This window comes from Mustela erminea, chromosome 21, assembly GCF_009829155.1.
Source record: "Mustela erminea isolate mMusErm1 chromosome 21, mMusErm1.Pri, whole genome shotgun sequence".
Lineage (NCBI taxonomy): Eukaryota > Metazoa > Chordata > Mammalia > Carnivora > Mustelidae > Mustela > Mustela erminea.
In genome coordinates this window covers 27661957-27689051 of record NC_045634.1, presented here as the reverse complement: position 1 = coordinate 27689051, position 27095 = coordinate 27661957, and the positions used below count along the sequence as shown (strand labels likewise).

Genomic DNA, 27095 nt, shown 5'->3' with positions numbered 1-27095 from the left:
AAACTAGTTCTACCTCTCCACTTCTTTTTTTCCCATGATTATATCAATTATCTCTTAGTCAACAAGGTTGAAATCCTAAAAGTAATCTGTAACTTATCTTTGCCTATCTTAAACCCTCTATGTCTTTTATTTGTTTAGTTGTTTACTTTTTGTTGTTGTTTAGGGTGAGAAAAAGGGAAAGAAAGGGAACAGAGAGAATTGGACTGTTTGACACTTGGAAACTACTGAAAGGGACCGTGTAATGCTAAAATGAGAAACTCAAGCAATGGATTCATTTTCTCTGTGATTGCTCTTTAAAATGACTAAATAAAACAAAAACAAGAAACTCACGCATTTTTTTTTTCCTTCAGCAGAACCAGAAACAAGTATTTGTAAATTCACACAGTAATAAACATAATCCTGAGCTCTGGGAATATGATGTGACTAAAACTATCTCCTACTGTTGACATAACTCTCACAACCCTGTAATCAGAACTAGCAGCAGAGACAGAGATGGGAGGGGCTTTCAACAAGATAGAAAGGTGACAGATCTCAGATAAATTCATAAACATTTCACTCTTCGTCAAGATAAATATGCCATAAATTTCTTACTTTTACTACAAAAAAAAAGCAAAAGGATTACTTGAATACATGAAATAAACTTTAGCTTAATACACTACTAGGATAGCCACACATTCTTTTTATGATTATTAATATTGTCTATGTTTAATTGTTATAAATCGGCAGCATTTCTTTGTTATGATGCATGTCTTAATATTTAAAGAGTTTCAGAACTGAAATTATTTATATAACACATCAGATCAAGTTTTCTTTCTGTTTATATATTTTATTTATTTTATTCTAGAATTCCTGTCCTTCTAAAACAAAGGGATTTGGAATTTCTGCACAACCAAGACAACTAAACACCTCTTTAAAGAAGAAGAGAAGGTAAGTCCCAGGCCTACCGAATGAGACAAAAAGGCTTCTTTAAATATGCAACTTGTTTGTCTTGTCAAGATACACTTTCCCTACACTGCACTGTGCCCTGTAGCCCATTTCTTAAACTATTAACTTTCATGAATCAGCTGGAGGAAAATGTTTCTAAAAAATGTTTCTAATTAATCTGATTTTCATATTTTCTTAATATGAAAAACAATGACATTTCTACACTCAGTCCTTTTTTTTTTTCATGGAAAATTAGATAAATGAGGACATTCTAAAATACAGAATCTCTACATTTTAACTAGAGGGAATTCTCTATCGAGATGGAACTGACCAGACACAATGGATTATAGAACATGTGTGTGTTTTCCCCACTTTGTAAGTGATGTGTTTGGGAGCTCTCTTGTTCTCGGGAAGTCTTAATCCTTTCTGAGCAGCACTTACATGGCAACCTTAGAGAATTAAACTTGTACCTGTTTTTTTTTTCCCTCTCTCTTTCTGTCCTAGATATAGCTCAGTGCCTCTTCTCAATGGTAGTCATGGTCTAGTAATTTAAAGCTTTTGAACCTTGCGAATGGATTCATTTAAAACCATATTCTGAGGGGTTTCCACAAAATGAAAAGTGTCTACTACCAGGAAGCTATAAAAGAATTTACAACAGAAAACCTGAGACGTGTCCTGCTCAGGTTGTGTGGATAGTAGTGTACCTGTAAGATCTGTTTTCCCAGAGAAAATATGTCGCCAAGTGGCTCTTCTGGCTTAATGGGAGAAATTCTTTGAGTTTCTTTTCCTTCTTCTGATTGATATTTTTATTTTTCTTCTTGTAATATAAAATTCAGTGATAAGTTCTCCCTGGAGGGAAGGACTTTTGAAGTTGTGAAATAATCATGAAATACAAATACCTGGGGTGCCTGGGTGGCTCAGTGGGTTGGGCCTCTACCTTAGGCTCAGGTCATGATCCCAGGGTCCTGGGATCGAGTCCCACATCAGGCTCTCTGCTCGGCGGGGAGCCTGCTTCCTCTTCTCTGTCTCTGCCTGCCTCTCTGCATCTTGTGATCTGTGTCAGGTGAATAAATAAAATCTTAAAAAAAAAAGATAAGAAATATAAATATCTAAGAACGATAACATGTTTACGTAAAAAAAAAAACTGACTGAGCATGTATCTTTTTGATGCTCTTTATTCAAAGACAATATTTGGTTCTTTTTTAAGATGAAAAAAAGAAGTCATGGCAGAAGCTTAAAGGTTAAGTGCCTACTTCTGAGGGTCTGCCACAGTCGCCGTGATGGGTCGCTCACGTGATTTTAGATTCAGGTTACTAGATTTGTATTAATTTTATATCTAAAACAAGTCATCTTTTTTTTTTTCTTTTCCACATTAAAAGTTGACACACATTCAGTACTTGCAAAAGAGGATTTGGGTCTTCAGCTTGTGGAAGGACAAAGAGAACGGAGAAGGACAGGTTTTTAAGAACAAAATTGTGCTTTAGTTGTTAACATAGAACAGTAGCAACTACACTTTTCTGGGTAATCCTCTCCGGCCTGGACTTTTTACCTTTCCCCCTAAGGGCATCCCAGGGAAAAGGGACAGGAGAGCCCTTCAAAGAAATTCTCACGTGTATACCCATCCTTACAAACTAAGGGTGTAATTAGCAGAAACTAAAATAAAGCTCTGGAGAGAGTGGCTGTGCTGTGTGGCGTCTCCCGCATGCCGCTGTCTCTCCTCCTTGATCTCAGTTTGGGAAATGGTGAGATTTCTGTTAAAACAAAACAGTTTGTATGAAACAGACTTGTCATCTACCCTCAGAAACTTCCTCAGTTTTAAGAGCCTCTCAAAGAATTTGGACATTGGGTTTTGCACACAGTCTATGGAAATGAAAACTCTAGAAATGTATGTACCTCGTGTATCGCCTGGATGAGAAGTGATTTCTCTAAGTTGCTTTGAGGATATTTTCCTCAAATCCTCCCCTGTCTTCCTTTCAGTCAAATGTGAATCGCGCCAAAGGCACACGCTGTGAAAAGCCTCTCTGTGTGGTTTTAGAATAGACATCAAATAAATTAAATTTTTAGGATAAATTCTCACTGAAGGGTCCTAGGAGTTAGGTGCACAGCTCCTCTTACTTATGGGGGTCACACCCCTCATTTCAGGCACTCTAGGCTGAAAGGTAATCACCTGTGTGTTTTCGCCTAAAAAATATAAGTCTGGGGGCCCGTGGGTGGCTCAGTGGGTTAAAGCCGCTGCCTTCAGCTCAGGTCATGATCTCAGGGTCCTGGGATTGAGCCCCACATCGGGCTCTCTGCTCAGCGGGGAGCTTGCTTCCTCCTCTCTCTCTCTGCCTGCCTCTCTGCCTACTTGTGATCTGTCTGTCAAATAAATAAATAAAATCTTAAAAAAAAAAAATCTAAGTTCTTATCCAGGGCAAAAGCAAGACTTGGTTCTCTGCAGCCCATTGTTGATGAGGGTCCTTGGGCTTTCCAGCATTTCACCTTAGAACAAGCGCTCTCTCTGGATGCCGCTGTCACGAAACCCGTCGGCCTTCTCTTGTCTTTTAAGTACCCTCCCTTCACACTCTTCTCCCGTCAGTTCATGGAAAGCACTCTGCCCGTACTGGGAGGTTTTCTGGGACAACCATTTAGTCTTTAATAGCTAATACATAAACTTGAATGTTTTAGTGCTCCTCTGAGATAACACAGCGAATGATAGCTTTTGTATGAGACGGTGCTGCCGTGCAGGTAGCCTGCTGCCTTCCAAACACACCTGTCAGCATACATCCTGACGAAGGAACCACAGTTCACAGACCACCCCCAAACTCTTTCTCCGTCAGGCAGGACAACATTTTCTAATGCAGGAAAGACATCCCAACAAAAGTAAACAAAGCAAAACAACCCTAAAGGAGTTCTCTCCAAACTCTGTTATCTAGGAATATTCCCCATTATCGGTCATCTGTTATCTGTTATCTATGGGTTGGCCTGGTCTGATTTAGATGAGTTACAGTAAGTGTGCTTTTAGGCCATTCTAGAATTTTTTTCAGTGTGATTGTAAATCCACTGTCGATTTCCTAAGGTGGCCCAGACATTTGAAGTCAGCCTAATGAATACTCAGAGACATTGCCTAAATGTAAAAAATTACAAAATAGTGTTTTGCAAAAAAAAAAAAAAAAAAAAAAACCCACACAGTCATGACCTAGGGCGACTTATCCTGCACAGAACCCTGCTGTTGTTTAAAAGAGTCGGGAGGTGCCTGGGTGGCTCAGTGGGTTAAGCCTCTGCCTTCGGCTAGGGTCATGATCCCAGGGTGCTGGGATCAAGCCCCGCATTGGGCTCTCTGCTCAGCGGGGAGTCTGCTTCCTCCTCTCTCTCTCTGCCTGCCTCTCTGCCTACTTGTGATCTCTCTCTCTGTCAAATAAATAAATAAAATCTTAAAAATAAATAAATAAAAGAGTTGGTAGGAAGAACAGAAAATGTGTAAAATGTTACACAGTCTGCTTTGGAAGTGGAGAAAGGGAACATCATAAGTAATTGAAGTCCACGGATAAGCCAGAGCTATCGGTTTTAGTCAGCAAACTCCACCCTTTTCTAGGCCTTTGTAAAATTAAACCCAAAATTGCACAGCCTTTGACTTATGTAAAATTTTTATCCCTTGTTTTTCCTGCCGGGTCCACGTTGACCAAAAGGGAAAGGGAAAAGCAAAGGACCCACAAAATCCCCAAACTGAAATATCCCTCTCTGCCGCCACTGGGATTGGGAGCAGATTATGTTACTATCTGGCAGATAATCAAAGAATTGGGAGAGATGAAAGCAACAGTATAAATTAGCCATGTCCAATGACACTGTAAGCACGTCTGATGATTATAAGTGCCCCTATGTTTGCTGTCTCGTGGATGAAAAACCAGAATGGCTGACTACAGATTTTACTTTTCATCTGGGTGTTTCGGTATTTCGCAAACACATCTTTTGGTGCGACGGGAAAGTTAGGGTTTTAAATTTGAGACACTGCGGTAATTTTCCACTGTGCTTCTTGGTCCCTTCCTCCTGAATAAGCAAGTTTCTCTCTGAGCCTGGACATCAGCTGTGGGGTTCAAGGCCACCTGTTTGGCCCGAGATGTAGAGAAGAATGATGCAGCTTTCTGAGGCTGCCAGTCTGATGGCAGAGTTTGGGGAAGCCTATGCTCAAGGGAATGTAGAATGCTTTGACCATTCACGTTTGCTTCTGACTTATAGGACAGGGTCTGAAGTATTATGTCCAGGTCTGTGTTCTGTCACAGAGCCAACGTGATACTTTGCCTCAATTTAAAAAAGAAAAATTCTAAGGGGCACAAACGGATTTTCTTGCAAAAATGTATAACCTACGGGGGGAATAAGAACAAAAGACAAGAAGTTTAGGGAAAAAAAATCCTCTTTTTAGGTCACTGCTTTTTTTAAATCATGAATTCAAGTTGCAAAGCAGTTCACTCTATATATTAAGAAGGTAGTGAGCAAAAGGGTTTGTTGGGGCTGTCCCAGGGAAGAAAGAAACGGCAGACATGGCAGAAATGGCTGTTGAATACGGAGAAGTCATTACGAACTCACTTTAAAACGTGCAAAAGAGTACCACGCTGAAGTTTATTATTTCGGTTGAATTTTATATCGGAGGTAAAGCATTGCCCTCACAGAGTTTTAAAGTCAGTAGAGATTTCAAGGCTCTTTAGAAACCACATTGTGACAGGCCTGGACATTGATAAGGACCACACTATAAAATGTTACAAGTAAACAAACCATCTTTAAAATGTCATCAGCAGAGAATACTTAGGAGAAGAGCAAAGCAAGAGGTCCAAAGGGAAACAAGTCTTCTGTCTATTAACTCAAGAATCAGGTAAAATATATCTTCAGGGATTCTATGGACAAGTGTGTGTGTGTGTGTGTGTGTGTGTGTGTGTGCACGCGTGTATGTGTGTTCTCTAAGTGGGGCTACTTTTTTGCCTTCAGTTTTCTAATCAGTAAAAACAAATAAGTTCAATACTACATGGGGGAGGGGCTGTTGGATATAACGAAGACAGAATGGGCGTTGGAACTGAATAATGTAGGTCCAAATTCTTACTGTATCACTTCCTAACCTGGAAAACTAGGCAATACTAATTCATTTCTCACTTCCTCAGTTTCTTAATCAGCAAAATGGAAATAATAAACCTCTCTACCATTATTTTATGAAGACAAAATTTAATTACTATACTAAGATAGCTGTGTATATCAAACTAAGTTTCCTGTATATAGTATAATACCCAGTAAGTTGTGCCTATTGTTACTGGGGGTTAATTATTTCACAAAGACACCATGTTCCAAAACAAATGGGTTTCTATTTTGAACTTCCTTTCCCAAGACCCATTTATTGAGGGATAGGGTGCAGATAATTTCAGTGTTCTTATATTTTATCATATTTTATCGACAGAGCAGGGGTAGAATTCTAAATTGGATGAGTGGAAGAAAACTATGGAAATAGGCACTGCTGAGAATATTTTATTTTATTTTATTCCATTCTATTCTATTCTATTTTTAGTAGAGCAGCCACAATTCGAGGGAACTACAGTCTACCTCTCTGATCAGCGGCAATGAGAAGATTTAGGCAAGGGCAATGAATGTTGAAAGTTTTACCTCCAGGAAATGTAGCCAATTGCCAGTGTTCTCTTGAACTCATCCTTCTTGTGAGGTCTGGAATAGAAAGCTCTGCTTTATGGAAGATTACCAGAAGTAAATAAGCCTGATAAATAGGGTGAGAAGGGAGAGCAGCAAACTAAGCTTCCATGTGTAGCCTTAGACAGCACCGCTACCAGAAAGGCAGCGACTGTTCCGTATGCTGCTCCCTCCCCAGCTCTGCAAGAGTGCAATGTCAAGTACGTAGTAAAAGTTCCATAAGTATGTGCTCAATGGAAGAGTAAGTGAACCAACCATTTTCCTGGGGAATAATAGACTCGCTGGTCTCTTAGAGACAGATTCTAATAACAAAGACTAATATCCTTAACCTTGAGCAGAGGCAACCACTCACAGTTACTTGACCTTGACTGTTTTGGATTTCAGCATTGCATTTGCGCATTGTTGCCCATCCCTCTGCTCTGTGTGTCTCCAGACTGAGCCTGATTAGAGAGGGCACCCTCTTTCCTTCATCTTACGTACTTCTTTTACCACTGTTGAGTTATTTCTAAGCATAACCCATTTATTTTTGCTTGGTGAGCCCAACCGTGTAAGAAATGTCATTCAAAGGAGCCTGGGATCCATGCAGCCAGCGGTGGCCCCAAGGAATGTCCCACATGAGATCGTGGCTGCCATCCAGCCAAGACCTCAATAGACATCTTCACCAGCCCCTGATAATTTATCAGTAGTTGATCATATAAGAATTCATGTAATCATTTTAAATGTTATAAGCTGAAGGTGATTTTTCCTGTTTCCACCCCCAATTTTAGTGAAGTTCCTTTTTGTACTAATTTAGATATTCCAGAATTTAAATGATGATGAATACTAAACTATGATAAAACGTAGCAGTCCAGAGGCACCTGGGTGGCTTAGTGGGTTAAAGCTTCTGCCTTCGGCTCAGGTCATGATCCTGGGGTTTTGGGATGGAGCCCTGCATAGGGCTCTCTGCTCAGCGGGGAGCCTGCTTCCTCTTCTCTCTGCCTGCCTCTCTGCCTACTTGTAATCTCTGCCAAATAAATAAATAAAATCTTTTTTTAAAAAATGTGGCAGTCCAGCAAGGGATGGTTACATAATACGTAGTGTTTTTAATTTGTTAGTATTACAAGTAGAGGTGAATACTTAAGTAAACAACTGATTTCCTAGATTCCCACCTACTTCTCTTCCTCTTTTTCTCCTTATTCATTCCCCTGAGGACAAATAAGATTTCTTTAGTTCACAGATATTGGGATTTTTGCTTTAGCCAAACACACAGATAGTACCCTCCTTGTTGATTTGTGACATCTAGATGAGACTAACAATGATAAATTGTGCCACTAGAGCAAATTCTTAGAAGAGTCAAATGTCACAAATTTTTTAAAAAATCAACTTTGTGAACATAATAAAACTCAGCTGAATTAACAAAGGTGACTTCAATCGAATAGCACGTTCAGGGTAAGAGATATATATGTTTTTTGTACCTCTATAAAGGAAACTTTTCTTCTTTTTACACATATATCATTCAAGTGCCAAAAAAAAAAAAAAACCCTCTCTCCCAGACACTGTTTATTGAAAAAATTTCATAAGAGCCAATCTCACTTTTCCAGCAGAGCAGCAGCCTATCTTTCTAAAAGGGGAGCAGGTAATACTTTTGAAAACACTGCCTGCATGTTGCAAGGCGTTTATTCAAAAATACCATTTCTATTCTTCTTCGACACTTAGAGTAAAACCTCATTGTAAATGGCATTATCACCAGGAACGCCAAGTTGTTTTCATGTAAGAAGTTCAAACCCTCCTCTGATGTGGTCAGTTAGGGGAGCTTTCTGTAACTCCTTAGGACCAACTTAGTACATTTTGCTGTGATTTTTTTTTTTTTATTTGGGCTCTCACATCCTTCTGACCTGCATAGCATGGGGGAGTCCGTCGTTAGCTGGTATTTCTCCAAGTTGCTCAAGGAGAGCTTCTGCAGTGGGGACTAGGCATTTGTAAACTGGCTTCTATGTGTGTCTGTTTATATGTCCAGCTATAGATCTACCTACCGTCTCTTCCCTCTGATCAGTTGCTTACCACTGACACGCTTCATGAACAAAAGTTCTTTGTCTGAGCACGTTCTTCGAGTAGATTTATACAAAGTGGAATAGGCCTTTATCCAAAGAATGAGATGTGCGAAGAAAGCCCTGCATCAGGACTCCCTCTTCTGTATCAGCTTTTGACCTTAAGACCTACGTTGGTAGAGTTTGTCATAGGTTTGAAGAGTTCCTTTCCTCTATCTTGGGAAGGGACAGGGAGAGGTAGGCAGAGGAGGCCCTTGGGCTCTTCCTCTCTGCAGAGCAGACAGCTCTGCCTCTTGGAATCGTCTCCCATGAGCTCCCACTCCCACGTGGACACCACCCCTCGATTCAGCGAGGAAGTTCAGTGTGCGAAGCATGAGAGTATAATGCACTGGTGTGAACCATACCCCGTTCTTGATGGATTTTTCAGATCACAATCACATTAAATGCCAAAGTTCAAAATCCAGGTGAAATGATACTCAAAAAGAGAGTTGATCACTGCTGAGGAGGAAAGTGGCAGAGTGGGGATGCGGGAGAGGGCGCCTGACTGGCTGAGTCAGCAGAGTATAGGATTCTTGATCTTGGGCTGTGCGTTCAAGTGCACATTGGGCATAGAGATTTCTTAAAAGAAAAAAAAAGCTCTCTTTCTTAAAAGAAGGGGAAAAAGGAAAATCTAAGAAGAATTTGAGTGCAAATAATAGATGACAGTATCTTAGTTTGTGTGTGAGACCTGTGGTTATGCAGAAGTATCTCTTGGGGAGTATCATGTAAAGTCAAGGAACAATGAAGAACTTGATGCTGGTCCTTCCAGACTAGAAGTGTTAAAACTCAGACTTTGGTAAGTGCGTGTTTTGTCTGGTCTGCGTTTGGGGGGTGGGGAATGGCTCAGAACAAAAACTGACTCCTTCAAGACAGGGGCACACCCTTAAATATGTATCTATTTATTTTTGTGTGGCATTGTGCTAGGGCCTTGGAAAGATACAGAAAATGAATCAAACATATATCTGACCCACAAAGAGCTCCCAGTCTCTTAAAGGAAATAAGCCATAAGCAAAACACATCAAATAAAGTGATTCGTGACACAGAAGTCCACATGATGTGCCATGGGAATTAAAAGGAAAAGGAAGATTAGTGCAGAATTTCTTAAAGAAAATTCTGTCGTGTAAAGCATCTGTCACAGGGATATTCAAATGGTGTCCAGAGATCACAGGCTGAAGCCAGTGGACGTTCTAGTGGCAGGTAGGGGACCCGAAATGCCCACACACCGTTGTATCCTTAGTTCATGTCTGCCCTTCTGCATTTAAGAAAGTATTTTCAAAGATGTCTGGAACCAGAGTGAAAAACAAACGAGGCATTTTCCTGTTCTTAAATACGATCATTTACTCACTTAACAAATATTTCCTAAGTGCCTACTTCTGAGGAACAAATGGGATATGGTGTGGACAAATAATGTACAGTTATGGTAAAGGTTGCTCTGTATAATACAGTTAAATAGTTCAAAAGGTTAAGGTTGAAATACTTTTGAGTGCTTAAGATCATTGGAATAATTTTGTTAACCTCAGGAGCATGTCATGTCCTGGATAAAGCACTGAGGGTTGATCTAAAGTGTTGTTTCCAATTGTTGGACTAGGTAAGTGTCCTCAGCCCATGACTGTTTTGCCTCTCATGGCGCTATTTTGCAGTATCAGGAGACCTTGTTGCGTGTCACCACTGGGGAGTAGATGCTCCTGGTATCTCGTAGGTAGAGGCCAGGGTTGCTGCTAAACACCCAACAATGCACAGGACAGCCTCCCACCCCACCCCACCCCCAAAATGATGTCAGTACTACCGAGGCAGAGAAAGCCCAGCTGAAGTTCATATCCCTTAAGTCACTAATTGCAAACAATGAAGGCTCCTCAGGGAGATGCCTGATGTACATCCACCCCTTACGAAGGAAAGTGCACCCCAGTGAAACAGAGAATTGAGGTGGATTTTGGTCATGTCATTAGAAGGAAGAGCAAATTGTCAAAGAGATGGAGAAGAGAGAGAGGTCGTAAACCCAGAATGCAGGCTCTGTGGGGCTGGGGAGGTGGGCAGGCTACGGTTCCAGTCAACAGACGGAGCATGGGTTTCCAGACAATGGTGGCTAGCAGTAGAGCTCAATTAAGAGGCCTCATTTCTCAAGGACCAGCTGCGTTGTTGAAGGCTCCCCAGCCATGGCTGCCTGTTTATTGGCAGCAAAGATTCACCTTTTCTTCTTAGGTTCGCAGCTGCCAACCATGCTTCTTTGCCCTTCCATGCCTCCATTCGGACCCTCACCTCAGAGCTCCTGCTCTGAGATCCTCCCCATTTGCCCTTGCCACAAGAACCCTTGGCACCACATTCCCTCACCCTGCTCAACCTTCCCCATGCTAGGTTCTCTCCTGTGGGCTCCTGAGTCCCCACATGGTCATGGCAGATGGGAAATCAGGACAGAAGGACCATTGGGAGCAATGTGCTTCTGTAAACCAAATATGGGAATATGGACTTGTTTCCCCAAATCAATATTTGTACACATGGTGATCAGACTGGTTCCATTAGGCCATTATAATGCAAATAGATTTTTCTAAGCAACTTGTGTGTTTGTGTATTTTGTTGTTTTTTAGGACCTGGCTTACTGATGGCATTTCAGAAATATTTCCAGACTACTTTGGGCAGCTTTGCAAGCTCGCCTACCAACTTAAAATAATTCACACTGTACGGGGATTTATGGTTGGAGAATGCCTTTCCTATCCATTATGTCATTTGTTTCTCCTATGAGCCCAGGAAAGTTGGGGCTCTTTCAGCACTGTGCTTGGCATTTAGTGGATACATAGCAAATAGCTGATAAATTAACAAATGCCCAAGTTTGGCAACGGTAAGGCATGCTGATCATTAAAACAACTTGCCCAGTGAAACGTGGTTTCTTAGTGACAGATCTAGAGCCCTGTGCAGCTGATTCGTCACCTGGGCTCTTTGATGCCATCTCTTGGGGTCTTTCTGGACCAGGCCAGGCACTCGGCCATGGGGATCTGCCGTGGGACCAAACTAGTTCCTGGATCCCAGAGTAACCAGGTCACTTCACAGACCGTGCTCTTCCGGGAGGGGTCCTGGGTACCTGAGCTTTGCCTGATTCCCTTTCACACCTTCAAGTGGGGAGGTCACTTAGAGCAATTCCATCAGAGATAGCTCTCTCCTGCTCTTCAAGGCTGGGGAACCCTGCTTTTGATTTATTTTGTATTTCACCACAGGGCTGAGCACACCCTAGAGGCATTTAATCTGTTGACTTGAATTGATCTCAGATGCTGGGCTTGGCCTGATGAACCTTCACACTGTAGGACTCAGCAACTCATTGGAACTCATTTCAGTCTAAATCCAAGACCCCTGACAGCTCCAGCTCACTCTCTCCGAGGTCCATGGGTCTGGCCAAAGGCTCACAGCTTTGACCCCAGATCTACTTAAAGCAAAGAAATGCTCTTCCTTCAAAGTCTGTGGGTTGAGGACCTAAGGTGTTCTAGGGGCAATAACATCAGCCTCCCACTCAAAAACTCTCAGTTACTTAAGAGTAAAGTACAGAATCTGTATCCTAGCATTCTGATTCCGATTAACCTTTTCAAATTTTCTTTCTCATTATTCATTTTCATCCACCATGTGTTTCAGCCAAGCTGAATCATTTTCCCGACTCTGTATGAGAAACGCTTACCATTTGCTCTGCCAGGAATGTCCTCTCGTTTCTCCCCTCACTTCCTCCTACCTCTACGTAACCCAATCCATCTCATTCATTCACTCTCTCACTCAACAAATATTTCTTATGTGTCTACTAAGTGTCAAACAGTTCAGCGCCAGAAATACAGAGGTGACCAAGAGAGTCAAGGTCCCTTGAAGAGTTTAAGTTCATTAGCAATGGCTTTATATACAACAAATAATGTAATTCAGTATTTACAAAGGAGGGACACTGAGAGGCTCCCATGACAGAAAATAACAGGAGAATCTTACTTAGAAGGGGAAGTCAATGGACATTCTTGGAGAGTCATTCAAGCTGAGAACTGAAACTATGAGAGACTTGTAGGTAGGAGCCTCCCAGGGCAAAGGACAGCAAGCCTTCAGGTCTCTTTCCATGATGCTTTTTCTCACCACCAACCTGCCCTCTGTGGCCCTTGGAGCTGGAAACAGTTCTTCTTGGAATCCCCCTCTTCCCCATCGGTTGCTCTCTAGTGACAGGTCTCATTTTCTGCCTCAGACTAAGGTCATTTGTCTTGCCCTTGAGGGCAGCATGCATATCGAATTCACTTTTGAAGCCTGCCCCAGCGGAGCAAGGATGACCCTTGCCTCTTTCTGTCCGCTCTTCCACGCCCGTCAACATTCCAAAAGGTGGTCGGGCAGAGTGGGCTTTCAACAACCAGCAGAGGCAGGGGGGCTTTCCATACAGGGCTAGCAGGTGACGTGCTCCTTCCTCCGTCCTTGTAGTCAACAGCGCTAACTACCTGATGGTTTATTCCACCATCTTTTTCCAACTAGAGACACAGCCAGGCACAGGAATGTCTTGTAGAATCGAAAAGTGGAGAGTCGTTTGCCACTCTGGTGACCACATGGACATAAGGCTGGGGGATGCATGGGCAGGAGCCATAAACCCATAGGACTTAGTTGGAATGCTGGATTGGGACCAGTGTTATACTTGAAATGTAAAATATATGGATTATCAATGAGTTATAAAGTGTAAATATATATATATGCGCACACATGCAATGAGAGCAGAAAGTGTTGAAAACAGAAGGAAAACAGAGAAAGGATAGAAGAAAACTCACTCTCAGGATAAGAATGCCGGCTTTGGAAAGCAAATCAAAGTCCCTGGTAAATAAAAGAGTTAAAAACCAGAGCACGGAAGTTGGTTTCATAAAAGAACAGTGTTCAGCAATTGCCTTGTTATGATATTGAATTCTACTTGAGTAAATTAGGAGTGGTGTTCTCTTGTTTAGCTGTCATTAAAGAACTCAGTGGTAAATGTCAGTATCCCCACCAAGATCCCACTGAGTTTTGTGAAATTCTCCAAAAACCTCTCCACCAGGAGAATTTATAAGCTCGGCATGTTCGACCGTCTTAATGTGTGAAACTGACTGAGAGATCTAAGACTGACGGTACGGAGCTCAATTCCAATTTGTTTGTTTTTTAACAATGTCTTTGACATGTTACATTATGACACGTTCCAATTTGATGGAAAACGACTTCCTGTGTCCAACAAGAAATACATTTTAAGAGGCGTGCCAGCTACACTGTTATTTTCCTTGCTGTTTTCAATGGCAGGCGCTTTGCCACATCTTTCTTCGGAAGATCATTTATCTTCTTAGCGACAGAGTTAGCTCCTGATAAAACAGGCCAGCTTTGGCTGCTGTCCTTCTCATCTGTCCCAAGTCTTTTGCGTTTTGCACACTATAAGCCACGTTTCAAAAGGCTCCGTGACATGAGCTCCTAGACCAGTGGGAGAAAATTTGCAAGGATCCTTCTTAAAAAAGGGTAATTCTCCTTTTCTAAGCTAAATGCAGGTAGCCACGTGCCACACCCTCTCGGAACAGCAAAATGTCCTTTAGTTTCTTTTATCTGTGCCATGCCTTAGCGTTAGACACTGTTAATGCTTAGCAGCATAGAATGATGCTTTAGGGAGCAAAGACATTCCATTCAGCCCCAGCTGGAGAACTGACAGCGCGCGGAGGGGTGAGGGGGTGGGGGGAGAGGAAGGTAGGACTGGGAGGAAGAATAGGAATTCTCACAAAAGTTTGGTTAATATCTAAAAGTGAGTTAGGGGTCCTAGTGGGATTCCTCCCCTTTCAACAACAAAGTGCAGAGGGAACGAACAAGCTCAGCTGACTTTGTCTTCCTACCGCATTTGATCTGAAAGAACAATCAGACACAACTGATTTCAGAGGGCTGCACAGAATAGAGAGATTTTGGACGCCCCCAGTGATGGGCACCGTTGTCAACAGGAGGCACTGCGGGTTCAGATGCCAACACCTGCAAACACTCAGATGCTCAACACTTTATCTTTCATTGTAAAATCTACTGCTGGGAATTCTCTTTACCCGGCGCATTGGATGGTAAGTGTTTAGAGGAGGAATGATCCCCAGGGAGAATAAAGCCTGAACCTCAGAGGCTGGGAATGGACAGGAGAGGAATCAAATATTTGAAGGCTGAAGTGGAGACGTTGCTTAAGAGGGCGGGGTGGTGGGGCGGCTGGGCAGGGGAGACAGAGGTGGAGATTGAAAGGAGATACAGAAAGAAAGAAAATGAAGAGGCTCCATCCAACCGGAACCAAATCTCTTGTGTGACCTCTGGTTGTTGGTGGTTCTCTCCTTACTTGCGCCCGACGAGCCTCATTAGGTGATCAGACAGGTCGGAATGAATTTCACCCTAATGAGCAGGACCATCTCCTATCGGAGGAACCCAAGACAAGCTGGAAATCCTGTTGGAGGGTTTCTGCCAAGAGACATGACACCTTTATGTCCCAGGTAAAAGCCCTGAGTTTTCAGGGATAGCGCCTATGAATTTTTTTTTTTAAACGCATTTTAAAAGATATGATGTCACCGACTCTTGTTAAATATTCGAAAGAGCCATCTTACCCAAAGCCAAGGACTGGATTCCATGCATAACAAAGTCATAGAACAGGTTCTAAGGCCTTCAGGCTTTGCTCATTCTTAATTTGGGGAGAAATTGATACCTCTCAAAACTGCGTGGGTCTTTTTAGTGAAAGAATACGATGGGTGTTTTTTGTTTGTCTTTTAGACAAGAACGCAATTCCCTTGGGATACATTTGATTTTTGTCTCCAAACAGAGCTAGTTCTAAGGTTACAGATAGTTATATGATTACTGATTGATTGCATTTGAAAATCAAGAGATAGGGTCTGTTTCCTTCCTGGAGCTATCTGCTATGTCGGGCCCCATACAAACTACATTTTTAAAAACCCAAAATTTAGCTTAAGAAGGATCAAAAAGCCAATAAGATTTTAGGTCACATATTGACCCTGCTTTATTTCATCCAATTTAGTAATTTACTTACTATATTTCATAAAATCCAGGATTGGTTTTTAGATTCTTGCTGGGCATAAAACGGGTCCCAGATATAGAAAGTAAAAAATGAGGAGAAAAAAAAAAAGATCACAATCTTTTGAATACGAAAGCAAATTGGCCACTAGTCAGTGTGTTCTTGCACTTTTAAAATAAAGAAGTGAAAACTATAATAAAACTGATAAATATGTTCTCCTACTGCTATCTTTATGTATCTGGGATCCAACTCTTCAGTTATATCTCAACCTCTAAGAAATACATCAATCTTTTTACCAAACCAATTTTTAGTTAGTTTTTCATTCCCTAAGAAATGACTTCAAGCTCCTAATTTGCGATTAGTAAAATTTTCCTTTCCGTTTATGAAGAACAACATTTTAATCATCGAAGAAGTAAAATGATTAAGATGCTCTGGGGTATAAGAAAAGCAGATGATAGAATTTTGAAATAGGTTTCCTTTTCCTATTTTTGAAGGAGCTAAAACAATAATTTGGGGGAAGAAATCTTAGCTCTTCAGTGCTTTTTTCTGGGAAACTAGAGCTGGCCAAGTGATCCGAAATAGTATCCAGAATCAGACACTGAGAGTCTGGAGTGGGACTGAAGCAAAAAAAAAAAAAAGGAGAGAGGTAGGTGGTGTGTGCTGGGATGTGTGTGTAGCCCCAGCAACAGTAGCAAAAGATGAAAACAGAAAACATAGTCCATTTTATAAGCAAATAAATGCAATCTTCATGCTGCAGGTATAAATTTAACCCATATGTCTTCAATGTATGATCCCCTTGATTTTCCAGAACAATAAGCTTTAGTACACTGATTATCATATTGATTTCTTTAAGCTTTGCCTTGCCCTTATCAAAAAGATTTGAATTGTTACAGTAGTTGAAGCGATCCCTATCACCTAAAGGAAATCTATGTCGAAATTCCTAACCAGTTTTACCCAAATGCTCCAAGAGAATCACAAATACTTCTTGCTATATTGCTTTTTTAAAATTCTGGTAACATTTCTAAAATAAATATTAAGGTAATTTTATGTAAAATGGGAACACGTTTTGGTCCCCTATTGTAAGAGAGCTTCAACTGAAAGTATAGGGGATTGTGGATAAATACACAGACTCATTTTAAGGAAAATGTTTCCAAAACGAGTGCTATGGCATTTTCTTAGGGATAGTTTGTGAGGTGCCTAAAACAATCACACAAGCGCATTTTCTTTTTTTTCTTTTTTTAATTTTTATTCATTTATTTGACAGACAGAAATCACAAGTAGGCAGAGAGGCAGGCAGAGAGAGAGAGGAGGAAGCAGGCTCCCCGCTGAGCAGAGAGCCCGATGTGGGGCTTGATCCCAGAACCTTGGGATCATGACCTGAGCTGAAGGCAGAGGCTTTAACCCACTGAGCCACCCGGGCGCCCCACAAGCGCATTTTCTATAGCAAATCCCAAATTATAAAAGTTCAACTTGCTACACACCCACACACACTGAAGATGAATTTTAAAACGTTATAAAGTTAAAATTGCTGACATAAGCTAAATGAATGTTTCTGAAAAAAGAAAATTTCTGATGTTCACTTGCTTCGAAATTGAAATTCCCAATGGCCTTGAAATATTATATGTCACCTATACTTAGAAATTAAGACATCTATGTTGCCTAGACAGTGCACATCACCTCATATATGTGGCACCTATAATAGATGACACTGAAATATGTTTGTTTGCTCACTGTTAGAGGGCAAATAAATGGGTCACATATCTCGATGTGTCACCTATCTCTGAAATTTCAGGATGTAGCTCAAATTTTGTCTCTCAGGTAAAACTCACCAAAGGAGAGTTCACTTGCATGATTCAATTAAATTGTCATTTTCTACAAAATGCCTACATTTGGGTCGTGCTGAATTGCTGACCGGAAGTCATTTAAGGAAAAAGCCAGGAAATGGTTTGTGATGGGGTTGGAGCTGATTTTTGTCCCTTGACTTATCTTGGCCACCTCTAGTTTCTTGTATAGCTTTCCTGTGGCTACTGATGGGAAAGTGGGCTCCTGACGAAGACCAATGACCTAGGGATGGAGAGCGTTGTCTCAGCTGATGCGCAAGACTGGTACAGACCCAGTCCTGGGGCAGGTGGGGCTCCCTTCTCTTAGCCACACAATTTTCATCTTGGTACACTTCCACCTTCCGTTCACTTAAAAAAAAAAAAAAAAAACACTGTAAAGTTATTTAAAAGACTCCTAAGTTTTTGTATTTTTTTTTCTTTCTGGGATGTCACCGCAGACCTTGTGTGAATTTCACACATCAGTTTTGATTACCCTCAGTACTGTACAAATAAGTCCTATTGCAAGACGTGATGAGAGTCTAATGTGATCATATCCTCCTCCAAATTTCAGGAAATGCTCCCCAAAGTATCCACATTTGTATGTATTTAGTAATTGCCGCTGGGTTATGCAAAATCGGTCGCAGCTAATTTTCTTCTTACTCAGATTTGCTTTTCATGGAAAAAATAAAATGAAAAATGATGCATTTGATGATCCTGTTGGTCAAGAGTACTGCATTATATACTTAAAATCTTGTTAAGAGGGTAGTTCTCATGGTATGTGTCCCTACCCAAAAGTGAAAAAAAAAATAAAAACATAAACATCTGTCTTGCTGGGGCTTTTAATATTTTCGCCAATACATATCCTAGGTACATATTTCAGGGGTTACCTTTTCAATCCACCCCACTAGGACTACCAGCATGTGTCTGACCGCATAACCTAAAGTATGCCAGTCTTTCGCACGAACCTATATTTTCTGGAATACGCGTCCCATAGCAGCACTAAGATAGGAGTGTCCGAAACATCTGTAAAGAGGACTAACCCAAGTTTTGTAACACAAGACTCCTTCACAGTTTGGTATTGGTGTGTACAGGTTAAAGATACAGCCGAAAGCATCCATGTCAAAATAGAACAGTCAAATTTACATATATTTCCCATTTTCGCTATAAAATCAGTCAATACGTGTCCACGCTGATTCCTTGTGAATGACATTGATTTAAAGACTGTCTTGTTTATTTTTCACATGATGACTGAAATATCTATTCATAGAATTACTTTTATATGTAAAGTTATACCGTGTTGATGGATTTTGTAGTCTTTTTATGACAAGGCAGTATGAAAAAACCCTTTCTTTCCATGACTACTAAAGAAAGCACCCAGGTTAGATGACAGCGTTCCCCTAGCTATTTGTCTGTCACAGAGAACGGTAAATTGCAGCCTGTCTGAAGGTTGGTGTTTAGACACATTCTGAGATTAATGGTTTTGCATAGACACTTTGGACTCCGAGTGATTTTGAGATGAGCTCTATCAAAAATATCCTGTGGTCAAAACTAAGCTGAAGGGCTTTTGGAAGTTTACTATTATGAGCTGTATGTAAATGAAATTTTTTGTTTTGACCAACAGGCTGCACTGACATTGAAAATTATATAGCTTCCTTCGTGTCTTAGGAAAAAAAAAAAAAGCGAAAAAGGATCTTTAGCTAAACCCATAGTAACTGGCCTCATTAATGTCTTGCTTTTGTAAATCCAGACCAGAGAGTTATTTTATTCTTCTACCGAACATTTTTCAACAAGCCTGTGCTTTTGTACTCAAAGAAGCAGATGTCCGGCGCAACTTTTGATATGATAAATGAACAATCACAAAAAAAAGTGAGTTAAGTAGTATGGGTCGCATGAGAAAACAATTCAGCGAAGAATGTGCTGACTCATTTATTTTCAATAGCCTCAGTTTATTTTTAGTGTTCCTCTATAATCTGATACGTATTCTTACAGCTGGTGAATTTGAACATCTTAAAGGTGATGAACTGAATATTAAAATATGCAGAAGTCACACAAAGGAAAAAGTGCATAGTGGTTCATGCTTGCATTTTTTAGCAGTTCTGCTGACTATTTCTGTAAATTAATTTCTCTATATGGACCTATCACAAAACTCATGAGAATAAGAGGTTTAAAGTAACAGATTTACAAAGAGTAATTTCTTTTCCCTTTAGTCTCAATGTTGGTTCAAGTAAGCACTTGGATAAAAATAAGTTTTAGCACTAAATATTTTAAGCACCTTAGCCATATGTTAAAATTAGGAATATTTTGCTCATGTTCACCCTATTTGTTTAATGCTACCAAAGCATCACCGATTACATTTCGTAAAAGACTGAAGAGCAAAAACCAATTTCATGAAGAAGTTTTAGCAAACAACTCTGTAGAAAAAAATATTTCTCCTGGCAGGTAATTTATAGGAATCTTTGAACAAATAATTACTGAACTACCGTGAACAAGTTATTGCGCTAGACAAGATCAGAGATACAAGTATTAGACACGGTTCCCTGCCCTCCTTAGTGCACTCACAGAGTTCATGGTGAGATGCTTGGAACCAAAGGAAGATAAATGCCAGGGAGACAGAAAACATTTGCATTCCAACGAAGAGAAGACCCTTCTGAGGGAAAGGCAGGGTTATTTGTTGGAGAAAAGCAGGAGAGTGAAGGAAGCCATTCTTGGGGCATGAGGGATACAATGGAGGAGAAGAACTTGGGAAGAAAAGAAGAGAGGAGAGGCGTGCCAGGCAAGGCAAGGCAAGGCAAGGCTAGGGCCAAATCAAAATGAATACCTAAAACCACAGGATTGGCCACCATGCAGACCTGGGTTCAAATCCTGACTCTGATCTTCACCAGTTGCACAACTTTGACTTTCTCTGGGTTCCATTTCTTCTCTTGGGTGATCCCTGGCTGGTCCAGCATTACAAAAGTTAAGAGAGTTGGGCCTGGCATAAAAGAATTCTTCACCAAATGTTACCCATTGCCTAATGGTTGAAGGGGAAATTAAGTAGAATAGAGTCCGGGGAAATGAGTCTAAAACGTAAAGGACAATGTTGAAAGCCAGACAGAGAAAATTTGACTTCATTGGACAACTGTCAGGTATCGGGGACCCACTCACAATTTTGGATTTTCTTGGATAGGAGGGAGATGTCAAGGGGAGGGTTACTTGGGAAACATAGTGACTGTGGCAGGTTGACATGGTCTCCCGGAGGAGAGCCGCGGGGAGAGAGACTGGCGGAGTGACTAGGTAGGCAGCCACAGGGCACTGCGGTGTGGATAGAGCAGGGGAGTCTGGGAAAGCTCATGGTGCTTCGTTGATTTGGTTGGAGCCGAATGTCAGTGGGAAGAATGCATCTGAAAAATGGGGGAATTAGTGGCTGCCTCACAGGTGTGTCATATCGATCAAATATTTCCAAATGTTCTTTTTAAATAGAGGTGAAATTCACATCATATAAAATGAACTGTTTTTTATTATGTTCAGTTCGCCAAAATATAGTACATCGTTAGTGTTTGACATCATGTCCAATGCTTCATTAGTGACTAATTGACGGCATTTATGGCATTCATAATGGTATGTGACCCGCAGTTCTATGTAGTTCCAAAGCATTTTCATTACCGCCCAAGAAAGCCTGTATCCCTTAAGCTTACTCCCCATTGTTCCTTCTCCCACCAACCCCTGGGACCCCCTCATCTGTATTCTGTCTCTACAGATTTAGTTCTTCTGAATATTTCATATAAATGAAATCCTACATTATATGACCCTTGTGTATGGCTTCTTTTACTCGGTGTAATATTTCTGAAGTTAAGCCACATTATAAGATATATCCAGATTTTATTCTTTTTATGGCTAACTAATAGTCCACTGAATGTATATACCACATCTTGTTTATCCATTCGTCTGTTAGGGAACATTCAGTTTGTCTCTACCATTTTATTGTTGTGAATGGTGCTGGTGTGAACATGAGTGTGCAAGCGTTGGTTTCATTACCTGTTTTTAGTTAGGGGTAGGTACCCAGGAGTGAAATTCCTAATTCCATGTTTTACTTCTCAAGAAACAAGGTGACTTACACCATTTTATACTTCAACCGCATGCCCAGAATTCCAGTTTCTCCACATCCACATCAACCCTTTTTCCCCCTTTTTTGTGTATAATAGCCAGAAACGGTGTTTTCTCATTGTGGATTTCAGTTGCGTTTCCCTGGTAACTAAACACATCGAGCATCTTTTCACATAAACTTTGTCCATTTGCATATCTTCTTTGGAGAAATAACGATCCAACTCAGACGTTATTCTGTGTCCAAAGTACTCAGCCAACTGCAAAGAAAACAGTAAGCAGCCTACAAAGAGGACCCAGTTATAACAAGATCAATGATAGTGACAATGACAAGAATAATAAAGAGGTTTGGATTCTGGTCTGGGTCCCACTGCAGCCAAGATCTGTGATGTCAGCCAAATCCATAAGGAAATAAATTTAAGAATAAAGACTGCGGAAGTTCTGACTATCTAGGGCTGTTCTAATGTCTCTTTGTTTCTTTTTTGCATGTGTGAAAATGAGGATGATAGTAAAAACACATGCTTCAATACGGAGGACACGTTAGCAGAGCCAGCCTCATTTTCCGGGGGCGCTTTGATATCCCTTTTCGTGGGCGAGGCTCTTCTGGGACCCACGGTGGGTCTCTCTGCCCTGGGGTCCTCCTTATCCCCGATCTGCCCTTTCTGTCTTTCTTCTCTGTCTGCCACCCTCCTTGCACATCTGCACCTTTTCAGACCTAAAAGGAGGACAGTAAGATTTCAGGGATGACACAGTCTAGCAGCATTCCATCTGGGAGCTTTCAGAGGTATCACCTGATCTGTTGGTCGCTGAGTGATGCTGAGTCACAATGGCAGGGGTTAGATATGACATCGGGGAGGCTTCACTAAGGGACCAGATGGTAGAGGGTGGTGGCAGCCTCCAGCGGCCAGAAAGAAGTTCGCCTGCCCCCCAACCCCCACCCGGGGTCTAGTGTATCTCAGCAGAGGCCATGCTTATTTACTGAGCTTGGTGACAAAGCCACTGTGGTGGGCGTTATCATCGACACGTCATGTGCCCGACCAAAACTTTGAAGATACGACCCAAAGTAATAATGAAAAAAAGAATATTCCTGCCTGTGTTAAATCCCAGGAGTTGCAAAGGATAGAGGAAACCCCTAGTGGGCTTTCAAGAGCTCTGAGTTACCTGGAGAAACCTCATTCTGCCTCCTGAGATGGTACCACCTCTCCAGAGCTGGGATATTGGTGATTTCTCCAAGGCCCTTCGAAGTGGTGAGTCTCCCTCCCACAGCTTAGCGACTCAGCATTCCTGGTCTCTGCAGTGTAGGATGATTTTAATCTACTTAGTTTTAAATATGTTTTAATTATGTTTAAGGAGTTTGTGTTACCGTTAACTGACAGTCTGATTTCTCTATTTAGGACTGCATTTTAGGGTTTGGTTTGGTTTGTTTTTTTTCTTCTGGTCCGTGACGTTACCTTGATCGTTGCCCTCACGATTTACGTCGTGTTGGTGGACTGCCAGGAGAGGAATGAGTGGTTTCTGGAGAACCTCCTCCAGCACGAAAATGATTCCTTGAGGTGGGCAGGGACAGTGTCACCACTTTCGCCAGGAGTTGAGGGTCAGAAAGTTTCAGCAGTCGTCAGTGGTGGGTGGCAGAGGAGTGATTTGAATGCACCTCCGGCTACCCCAAAGCCTCCGTGCCTCCCGCCAAATTCTCTGCTTTAGGAGAAAAAGCACCTTTCTCAAGGACTTGGGGCTGAGGGTGAGCTGAGCAATGACATCCAAACGTTCACCTAAAGGTCACACTTGTACAATTTTGCACTTGTGCAAAACTCAGAGTTTGAGGAAGGCAGTGGGACTTATTTCTCTAGAAATGAGAATAAAAGAAGTTTTATCTTTTAACATAAAAAAAAAAGATTTCTATGTAGAGTTTCATTATGAATCACATTTTTTAAAAATCTAGATTGCTTTTACTAAGCAATAGAAGTCTTTTGGTCCCTAAGATGAGAGTTAAGGAAAGTTTTCATTATGCAATTACACCCTCTATATGCAACTGATAAATGAAAAAAAAAATCAGTAACTATAATATTTTTCCTTATTTGATGAAAACAGGCTCCAGCATTATCTTCTCAAAAGAATATTTAATTAACTTGTGAATACAGCATAAATTCTACTTTCCTTTTTATTCTAAGTTGTCCTAAAAGATTTTGGTAATAGGTCTTTTTTAACCCACACATACACGCAAAGATGTTGTAAATAAAAACATATTTCCGGTGATGCATTTTAATGAGGCTTACAAAACATTTGAGTAATAATCTATAAACATGAAGAACTTTGGTAGTTAAAGATGAATAAATGTATTAATGATTTAGATTAAAACTTGATGATATGCATTATCTATGAGAACAAACATTAAAAATGAACATTTTATAGTATACTGAAATCAGTGTTGTAAATCAATAGAAATGAATAGGTGTTAGATTTTTATACAAGCCCCCACATGGAAATTAGATTTAAAAATTAAAAGAATATGGTAGAAAAAATGAAATAAATCACAAAATGAAATAAAATACAGAATTAGAAAAATCTCAACTTATAATCAGTGCAAGAAGAACTTAAAAAAAAAAAAAAAACTTCATGAGTACAGTTAAAAGTAATAAAGCCCCGTAACTAGTTCCATGTCGGTGATGGACCTAGTAATAATAGACCAAGTAAAAAAATGGATTTAAAGAATTTGCAGAGATAACTTTGGGAAAAAAATAACAAATGAGGCAGCAAAAGTATAATTTGTTTCATAGGGAGCTGAATATTCCAATTTCAGTTATGGCATTGAAATATCAGCATTCTGTCACACGGTATTTTGATATTATATTATACTGTTTTGTATCATAACATCATAAAATGAATTCAACCATTTTCAGTGCCCTCTTTCCCGGGCCTTTATCTTGCTCACTGTAATTGGAGGAGACTTGCAAGAAGGACATGATTAGAACCCAATTTCCAGGAATTCCTCCCAGCCCCTCTCTGCTATATATCACTAACGCCTCCTTTGGGGGCCTCCATTTAAATAGGTACCCCTTATTTGTTTACCCATCCGGTGTGCAAACTGTTTATACCCAAGGTTTGCCAGCTGTGTTATATGCAAGGTGATTGTGAGTTGTTTGCTCATACTCCCCAAATCTCAGAAAAATACATCCACGCATGCAGACACGTGGTGACAACCCTCCCTCTGCTCCAAATCATGAGAGGCCCCCTTCCTCCTTACATTCCAGACACTGGGACAGCAGATAAAGGTCCTCCTTTTTTCTGCCCCTTATGCTTTAGAGTAAAGATAGCCTGTTAAACAGACCTTTTTTTTTTTTTTTTTAAAGATTTTATTTATTTATTTGACAGAGAGAGATCACAAGTAGGCAGAGAGGCAGGCAGAGAGAGAGGAGGAAGCACAGACCTTTGTCGTGCAAGGCATTGTAACACAGCCCCAGGAAAATTCAGGATCACTGACATCAAACTGGGATGTCCGAGAAAGGCTTCCCAGAGTTCGTCCTGAAGGTGAAGTTTAAATCAGAGTTTGTTAAGGCAGGAAGGAAGCTGAGAAGGTTGCTAGGCAGAGGCTTCAAGACTGCGTGGAGATACAGAGGCAGGACGTGACCCGCTCTATCATGAGACTGCAAGAAATTTGGGGCGACTGAATCTCAGAGTACAGGCCACCAGGGAAGACAGGCTACAGCTGTGGGCAGGGACTATCCGCTGTTCCCGGGTATGCTCCCATTCCTTCCCCCTCGACTCCAAGCGCTTTAGGCAGTAACTACTATTACACCGTATGTTAACTAACCAGAAACTTACATAAAAACCTTCAGACAAACACAAATAATATGTAACTGGTGTTCAATTGCTTTCTGAGAAATGATGCTTGTTCCTTTGGATCTCAGTGACCATGGACTGCGTCATCTGGAACTCGGAGTCAGGCGTGTCACAGCGTGCCCCCATTCTGTGACCTGAGACAAGCAGGGTTCCTTGTCACGGCTCTGTCCATCAGCTCCTGAATCCACTCTTGGTTTCTTGGAGACAAGCCCCCATTGCTTATTTTTCATTGGAGAGTTTTGCTCTCGGCTTTGTCCGAGGACTTGAACCTAGGACCTCTTTTTGCTTTCATTCCAGCCAGTGCTCCAACCTCCTCTTGGTGGTGAACACAGAAAACTCAGGATCCCCTTTCAAAGCCAGCTATGGGCAACTTCAGCTGGGCAAAGCATGGGTCCCTTTTTCCCAAGAGAAAAAAAAAACTCTGCAAATATAAATTCAGGAAGACCATACTGTTCAATGAGTACTGACATATGAATGTAGACGGCTGCTTTACTCTCAAAATGTGTTCTCCTTTTACCCAGTGCCTGACACATTGCTCAGTACTAATAAATCTACCCTGAAGATCAGGGTTTCTGAGTTATTTCAGGAAAGGCTCAAGGCATCTCCAGATGTAAACAATTGTAATTATTCTAATACCTGGTTAGCTGTCTCCCAGATCCTGACTAATCGTGCAGAGTCAATGTGTATCTGGACCTTCTTTCTGTCCGTTCCCATTATTCTAGACTTAAACAGTGAACACTGTCGATGTCTCTTCTTAACCATTTCTTATTTTGCCCAATTATTAGACGTCAGGACTTTTAAAATGTGATTTTATGGCTACAGAAAGCTAAATCATATTCAAATGATGAGGATGTTTTTTGTATTATTTAGAAGTCAGAAGAACCTTAATGTTTGAGCCAGTATCAACACATTGCAGCAAAATTGTCTTGATCGCTAGGAGTTCATTTCACCAAAAATGATAGATAATGCAATCATTATCTGGTTATCCATACACAGCCTGAAGACATTTCTGGCTCCCCAGTTATCTGGCATTAATGCTTTTCTTTCTATGAAGATATACTCTGCTACTTAACTGCCTTTGGGATAATTTTCACCTATCTGGCCTTTCAAGCTGATCTAGGATCTCTCTCTCAGTCTCTCTCTCTCTCTTTCTCTGTGTGTGTATGTCTGTAGACAAAGAAAGAAATGTTGACATACTGGCTTTAATTGTTTCCATTATTACTCCTGGAAAACAATAGCATAGATCTTATTCCTAAAATCAGGTAGTAGGCCTCAGATGAGCTGATGACTTGGCTACACTCTCCAGCTGGGCAACCATCAGTTGGTGCCTGCTAACAGAGTGCTAGCTGTAGAAATAAGAGCTGTCTACTGCAAAGGGATGGGCACTGGGCAGCATCCCTCTATGCAATCAATTTTGCTTGGCTTGGAAAAATGATCTAAGTCTAGAAGCTGAATAAATGTCTATTTATTGATAATAAACCAAGAAGAAAATGATTTACAATAATATTTAAAGAAATAGGCACCCTATTGTGGGCACGATCAGGTAATTTGCATAGTAAAATTTATTGATTGCTGCTTGTTTTCTTGTCTTAGGTATATATGAGGGTGAATGCTTTCTCAAGGGAATATGTCCTTTGGGGTGTGCATGTGCTTCTGGATGGGGCTGTTCAGGGGGCCGGGAAATCTGTCAGGGCCTTTACAGATGTCACCTCATTTTCT

General features: G+C 41.0%; 1 protein-coding gene across 1 annotated transcript in view; it reads left to right on the top strand.

The window, feature by feature from the left end:
- TENM3 (teneurin transmembrane protein 3) overlaps positions 1-27095 on the top strand; it is a 1246978-nt gene that overhangs the window by 550211 nt on the left and 669672 nt on the right. Inside the window, exon 4 of the mRNA XM_032328838.1 lies at positions 845-927. The gene's annotated coding sequence lies outside the window, so the exon portion shown is untranslated. The remainder of the gene's footprint in view (positions 1-844; positions 928-27095) is intronic.